The sequence below is a fragment of the Nomascus leucogenys genome, chromosome 13 (assembly GCF_006542625.1).
Source record: "Nomascus leucogenys isolate Asia chromosome 13, Asia_NLE_v1, whole genome shotgun sequence".
NCBI classification, from domain to species: domain Eukaryota; kingdom Metazoa; phylum Chordata; class Mammalia; order Primates; family Hylobatidae; genus Nomascus; species Nomascus leucogenys.
Genome location: NC_044393.1, coordinates 60,620,508 through 60,628,152, shown reverse-complemented (window position 1 = coordinate 60,628,152; position 7,645 = coordinate 60,620,508). Strand labels below are relative to the sequence as shown.

At 42.4% G+C, this 7,645-nt stretch overlaps 1 protein-coding gene across 5 annotated transcripts in view; it reads left to right on the top strand.

The window, feature by feature from the left end:
- The first annotated feature begins 894 nt into the window (after positions 1 to 894).
- IMMP2L (inner mitochondrial membrane peptidase subunit 2) overlaps positions 895 to 7,645 on the top strand; it is an 894,195-nt gene continuing 887,444 nt past the window's right edge. For 3 of the 5 annotated variants that reach the window (XM_030826759.1, XM_003261198.4, XM_030826757.1), the window contains exons 1-2: positions 895 to 962; positions 1,503 to 1,575. The gene's annotated coding sequence lies outside the window, so the exon portion shown is untranslated. Of the gene's footprint in view, positions 1,167 to 1,502; positions 1,576 to 7,645 lie in introns of all 5 variants that reach the window. The other 2 variants (XM_004090195.3, XM_030826756.1) reach the window with 2 other exon arrangements.

Here is a 7,645-nt window from a genome sequence, read left to right as displayed (position 1 = left end):
GGGTACTTTCATCAACATTTTAAGCCACATTGAATTAGGACAATTAATAACATGGATAAGAAGGTTTCTTTGCAGGTTGTATTAACCCAGTTAAGAGTTTGTACCATTTGGCCGGGTGCAGTGGTTCACGCCTGTAATCCCAGCACTTTGGGAGGCCAAGGTGAGTGGATCACGAGGTCAGGAGATCCAGACCATCTTTGCTAACACGGTGAAACCCCGTCTCTACTAAAAATACAAAAAAATTAGCAGGGCATGGTGGCGGGGGCCTGTAGTCCCCAGCTACTAGGGAGGCTGAGGCAGGAGAATGGCGTGAACCCGGGAGGCGGAGCTTGCAGTGAGCCGAGACTGCGCCACTGCACTCCAGCCTGGGCGGCAGAGCAAGACTCCGCCTCAAAAAAAAAAAAAAAAAAGGAGTTTGTACCATTTAAGGGCAAAAGCTTCAGTATGAAATTCCGGTTTCACTCAAGTAAACCGCCTGTCCTGTATTACTCACTTTGGTTTACCTGGAGGCAGCAAAACTGAATAGTTTTCCTGAGTGCACATGAGTAGGAAAAAATGCAATGAGGAGTTGCCCAGAGATCGCTAGTGAGGTGCTTTGCCACTACTGCCCTGCACTTAAGCAATTGTGAGGGTTCTCTGTTTTCTGACTTCTAAAACAAGAGGAGGAGCTGAAGACACAGTTTCATAGACTTTTCGGCTCTTTATTGTCCTTTCCCCCGTTAGTACGTTGCTGAGCTTAGGGCAAGTGCTCAATAATAGCTTGCTGAATTAGTGTTGTTTCTGATCCTTTCAGATCCACGCCGCATTTTGAGCCCGACCTGGGCGGGCGGTCCAGAGACCAGTTTTTCTGCCGGGGGCGGAGCTTCGGGCGGCCAGCGCGCGCCGAGGGAGCGGGGCGGAGCTTGCCGCCGGCGGAGGGCGGGGCCTGCGCGGGGCATCCCCCGGGCTGAGCTGCGCAGCGGGTGCGGAGGGCGGGCGACCGGCGTCCGGGGGCGGGTGGGGGGCTGTGAGGCTGGCAGGGGTGGGCGGGCGCGCAGCCGCCGACCCTTGGTGGTCTCTTGGGTTGGGGACCCTTCTCTGGGAGTCGGCCTCGGTCCCGGCGGGGCGGGCGTTGCTGGGAGGCGGAGGGGAGCGCGGCCGCGAGTCCTGCGTGATCGCGAGCATGTGTGCGTGCGCGTGTTTATCTGAGGCGCGTGCGGCGGCCACCCCTGCCTAGTCCTCTTCCTGGTGCCACTGGCTAACTAGGGTGGGAAACCGGCGCTACAGGCGGCACACCTGGCCCGGAGCTGGCCCGCTCCTCCCCGCCGAGTCGGCGCCCCCAGAACGCGCCCTCTCCCAGTCCTCACAAAGGGGACTAGTCCGGCCCCCGGCCCTGGCTGTGAGGGAGCGCTGTGGGGGCGCGCTGCCTTCTGCCTGGAAGTGTTGGGCAGGTGGTGGGAGAGCCTCAGGCTTGAACAACATGATTTTAAAGCACGTGTCTATCTGTCGTTTTTTACTTTTAGGGTTTTGGCCAAATTGGGCGAGGGCACAAAATAACCACTTACCCCTTCTCACCGAGGAAGAGCGGGAGAAAGGGTAAGTAAGGAATGGTCAGGGGTGGAAGGAGCTAGGACTTTATCCTGAGGGCGAGAGAGAGAGAAGGGCTAGATGTCCAGAACTGCTCCTGGTGAACTTGGGCCCAGATTCTACCTTTTCGTTGGGAACTGGAGGACCCACCTTCAAAGTCACAGGCCCCAAGCCCCGGACTGTTTTCAGGCTCACACAGTCTTATAGAGTTGCCTGGGAATTTAACAGCTTGGGCATATGGATCCCTTTTAGCCGCTTGACCCGATAGAAAACTGCCCTTCGCCTTTACCTGTTTTTACCTTGGGACGTTGGTCCTCTCTAGTTGTCTGTCTCCGGCCCCTATCTTATTAGCCAGCTTTTCTGACTAATCCCTGAGACCATAGCACTAAAGAATCCAGGTCCTGTTTGATAATGAACAGTAACCCCCCTAGGGATGTTTACATTTTAAAAGGGGACTCCTGAAGAGATCCTTTAGGACCCCGAAGCATAAAGTTAGTAACAAGATGACAAATGTTGAAGTTCTTTGGGATCTTCTCTCAAGCTTACAGAAGAAGATGTTTTGAGGGGAGAGAGATGACCAGGCTGGGCCGTTTTCTCTGGACTTTCACTCTTGGTACCTCCTCGCAAGCATTCCATTCACTTTTGAAAAGTTGCCAAAAAGGACACTGAAGTCCTCTGAGGTTTCCTGTGATTTTCAGTGTGGTCTATTTCATTGGTTCTTCTGACTTCTCTATCACTTCTTTAAGACACTGCTTCCCTCTCCCCTGTATGATGAAATGAAACACAGCTCCTCTCACAAGGTTGGGAACTCCTTATGCATCTTATATGTCACATATAAATAACCGTTTTAGATTAGTTGAAATTCAGATTAGCTACAAGCAGGAATGTAGTAAACCACATTCTTGGATTCTTACACAGGAAAAGTAGAATTGCCCTCTGTGATAGGCTGCCTATTCTGATACTGGCTGCCTGTGTCCTGAACGTGCCTATGTGTTTGTGCTCAAGTGATAGGTGACCATATAATTTACTTTATGGAAAACCAGGAAGTGATTGTTTATTGATAATGGGTTCCTTCATTGATTCAATAGCTAATTCTCTCTTTCTTACCATGTGCTGAGCACTTTTATCAGCACTTTGATAAAAGTAGGTTGGTGAGAATTATGAGATTGTATTGGAGATGGCTGTTTTGGGGCAGGCCTTTCACCAGTTTTGTGGATTTTCTCAATAGTTATATGTTAATATACAAGACTTTCCTTGTACTACTGATCATAGTGGTTTGCAGGTCTATACAGCGTAGTGGGAGAATAGAATTATTTTTCCGCCTTTCTAGTACTTTCAGTAATAAACTTAGAAGGATGACTGACCTTGGTGATTTGTGTCCTATAATGAATAATGTTATAGTCGTTTTCCAGTGTACGAGTATAATAATTAGATGAGGATAACTTTTGTAGTTGTTCCATAGGAAGAACCTAATATTAGGAATCATGGAGGGTGTAAAGGATGATGTGCTTAGAAAAATAAATACGAAAGTAGACCATTAACTTGCATGGGTTTCTGTGCATTTAGTCTCGTTTAAAAAATTTAAGTTAGGATAGTTCTTTGTCTTTTTCTGGTTATAAGAGTAATGAAAAGTCAAAAAAAATTACTTAGAATTAAATCTGGGCGGGATATAAAAGGCAAAAAGTTTCCTATGAGTCCACTCTCAGATGACCACTTAACAATTTGATACTTATTTCTTCAACTTTTTGTTCCATATATACACATACTAAATATGCAGCTTAAATATATGTTAAACATGTATACATCTTAACTGTGTATTATATATGGAACATGTGGGACATAATACATGTTTATATATATACATTTCACTGTTATTTGATAAAATTGTAAATTTCTTTCTTTTTCTCCTTCTTGGCTATTTACCACCCCTCCTCACTCCACCCCAAAACTTCTACAGTAGCATGACTTTTACAGTCTTTTGGACATGAGCTTGATTTCTGGCTCTTATTTTATTAGCTTTGTCACTTTGGGCCATTAAAATTTCTCTGCTGCTTGATTTCTTATCCATCAAAACAGAACAAAGAGTATATATAAAAGAATGTGTGAAAAAACAGTGCCTGGCATATAAGTACTTACTTTTAAATTTCCCTCCCTGTTTTTCTATGTGGTTACCCATTACTTTCTTATGATCTTCCTTTTGATTGTGGAAAGCCATGTAGTGCCCAACTTTCCTGTAGCTGTTAAGCCTCCCTGGGATTTGCTTTTCACAGGGGATCACCTGGTGTATCTGATCCTAGAATTTCTGGGACAAGGACTGACACCTGATGTGGCCTTATCAGATCATTCCACAGCCCTGGATAAAGTGTGTCAGCTTGAAAAATGAAGGGAAAGAATTTCTATAATGTGTTTAAAAAGCCCTGACACTGTTCTTAAAGTGAGAAAGACATACTACTGTATTTAGCGGAGTACTTAAACTTAGGATTTCCATTTTGGAAATGTCTTTATAAGAATTACAATAAAAATGCTGATGTTTCATGTCCAAACTGTCATGATTTTGCCAAGTTGTGGATTTAATATACACCTTAGCTGTGTATTTAGTATATCTAATACTGCTCTGGAAACTGAGAAAGACAAGTTCACAGACATCTGATTTCACACTAGACATCTGGTTTCACTTTACTGAGGAGTACGTTTTGTCAGTAGATTACAGGCATATCAACTGTACTGCTGTAGTTTGTGGCATTTCTCTCATAAGCTGTGGCCTGTAGTGTTTAGTATGATGTTTTATTCAAATGACAGCCCACTGAAAATGAGCACCTGGTCAGATAAGCACATTTCCCACAGGTTTCTTGTAGTGTCATCGTTCTTACAAGTTAACAAGGCAAAATCATTCTATCCTTGGTGGTTTTTTTATTTTTTGTGGAAGCAAGAAAATATTCTTAAAGAAAAGCCTTACTTAAGAACCCATTGTATTCCACAAGTTCATTTTCAAGTCTATTGTTTGTAAAGTTGACAATGTACTTATAGGAATAAATAGCATTTAGATTTCCAGATCAGAACCGCAGGAAATCTAGTACTTTCCTAAAGGTAGTAAGGAAAGCTTTTTAAACTCATTGTGTGCCTGTTATATATTAGTGGTACTGTAGACTCTAATCAACATATATAATATTGTTTTGGAGGCAAATGTTTCCTGAGTGCTAACCTAGAATGGCTGGACCACGTCTCCCTCCATTTTGAGGTAGTGAGGGGTATAGAAAAAGCTCTGGAGGTTGTCATTCTTAGGTTTTCAGGCAGGGCCTGTCATTGCTTAGCTGTTGACCTTGGACACAAATTCCTCATCTGTAAGTGGGATAATTACTCATGATTACTGTGAAATTCAGTGAGTGAGTGTAATGTGGCACAGAATCTGCCATAAAATAAATTCGCAGTAAATAGTTGTTTCATGTTTCCTCAAAGTCCTAGACACAAGAACAAAGATACCTTCCTACCCCTTGCCCTGGCATCCAGATTAAGCCACTGGCCTGGACCTGTGGCTCCATTGGAGGGGAACTACTCATGGCATTGGGGATTTGGTAGTGGGGACTCAGAAGGGGTCCTGCAGAATAATGACAAAGGAGAGGGGTTGTGAACTGAGAGAAAGGTGGCAGTCTTTTGCTCAGTCCATGAATTTAGGTCAATGAATTACTTGGTGCCTATAAGGAACCATCTTGTTCTCTGGCTTCTCTGTTGATCTTTGTCAACTGTTCCACTGGAAACTCTTACCTTCTTAATGTCTACTTAGTCCAAAAATAAGTTTTTTTCTGTGTCATCTGCATACTACCTGAATAACCGTATTTTTCTATTTTTTTAATGTTTAGGACTTAGTAATGGATATCTGTACTACAGTAACAGATGTCCGTACTAAAGATGTCTGTACTTTCTTAAGATCTGGTGTTTTTTTTTCTGTACTCAAAGTCCAGTTGATTTTCATGTTCTTTCATTGGCTCATACCTTATTCATTAACCTCGCCTCTCCTTTTTTATTATATCTATCTGCATTGAACTATTAATATACATGGAACTAGTGACTGTGTGAATTGAACTAGTGAGGAGGATATAAAGATGAAAAGTCGTCTTTGACCAAGGATCTTATAGTCTATAGGACTACAGATATCTTGACCAATAGTTCAAATACTGTATGCTGTTTGCTATAACAGAGGTAGGTACAAGTGCAAATGAAATCTAGCAAGAGCTCTTGATCTCCGCCTGGAATACCAGGGAAGGGTTTTAGTAGTGGTTGTGTTTGAGCTGAGACTTGAAAACTGAGTAGGAGTGGGCATGTTGACAAGCAGAAGAAAGCATTTCTAGGTAAAGCTAACAGCAAGAGTAGTTGTGTGGCATTACGAGAACATAGTGTGTACTGGGAACTATATGTAGGTCAGTTATATTAGAGTGTGAAGGACAAGGTCAGGAGTGAAAGGAGATGAAACTGGATAGCCAATTCAGGGTACACTTCCTATACCATGTGTAGTAGTGAGCCACTGAAGAATTGTGAGTGTCATGGAAGATCACTGAAAGCAGTGTGTTGGGTAGATTCAGGGTAGAGTGGGGTTGGGTGTGGGGACATGGCAAGATTGGAAGCTTTCAAGGACAGTACATTAGTATGGATAAGAGAGGTTGAAAGCTTAGATAAGGGTGGAAGTAGTGGGAATAGAGAAGTGAGAATGTTTAGGAAAAGTAAGACGAGGGAGAATTTGCTGGTCTTTGTGACTGTTTGAATGTGAAAGATCTGGGAGAGTGAGAATGTTAGAATGCTTCCTAGGTTTCTGGGTCATGAGTGGGAAAAGAGAAGAGGAAGAAGGTATGAGGGAGAAGAGAATGAGTTCACCTTTGGACCTGTGTTTAACATGCTCGCAGGGCATATCATTGGCAAGTGTGAGATGTCTAGAAGGCAGTTGGATATAGGATCCTGGAACATCACAAGAGATTGGGAAGGCTGGAGAAACAGATTTGTGTGTTCTTACTATATGGAGAGTAACTGAAGTCATAGGTATGGATAAAAGTGCTTAGAGGAATTGTATGGAAAGAGAAGAGAAAAGGGCTAAAAATAAGTCTTAGAGAATGTAAAAATTTAAAGGAGAAACCATGAAAGAGAAAGATGTAAAGATGCTGAAGGAGAGTGGCCATTAAGTATGATGATGATTGTAAAGTGTCTGTTAGAAGTCGTTGGTTTCATTGTAGTGGTGGAGGTAAAGCTATCGTGCTGTGGGTAAAGGAGTGAATAGGAGATGAGGCTAAATAGGGGCTGGACATGAGAATAGAGAGTAGATATGCTTGGGTCCCTCTTAGGAGATAATTGTTCTTCAGTCAGGATATTTACTTAATACATTTTATTGTGTATATGTAAGGAAAATAACATGTTGTGGGATACATGTAAATAGTAAAATCGTTACCGTAGTGAGACATAGTAACATTCATCATCTTACATAGTTATCCATTTTTGTGTGTATGACAAGAGTAGCTAAAATCTACTCATTTAGCAAAAGTCAGGAATACAATACAGTATTATATAGTACTGATGCTGTACATGAGATCCCAGACTCTTTCATTGTACATAGCTGCTACTTTGTGTCTTTTGACCTACATCTCAATTTCCTTCCCCCTCCCCTGGGATCACTGTTTTATTCTCCATCTCTCTATGTGCACATATTAGAATCCCCTAGAGAACTTTTAAAAATTCCGACTGATATCTTTACAAGGTTGCGGTTTCATTTTCTTTGGGTATATATATATACGGAAGAGGGATTGCTAATTGGTACAAAATAGAAGTAATGGTAGTTCTATTTTTAATTTCTTTAGGAGCCTCCCTACTTTTTCCATAATGGTTATACCAATAGTATACAAGGGTTCTCTTTTCTCCACACCCTCGCCAACACTTATCTCTTGTTTTATTTGGTAGTAGCCATGTTGATGGGTGTGAATATATGGAAACAAAAGACAATATATGTCCAACAAAAGACAAACAGAAAAAGAAACTGCAGTACATATATAAAATGGAATATTATTCAGCTTTAAAAAAGAAATAGATCCTGCTGTTTGCC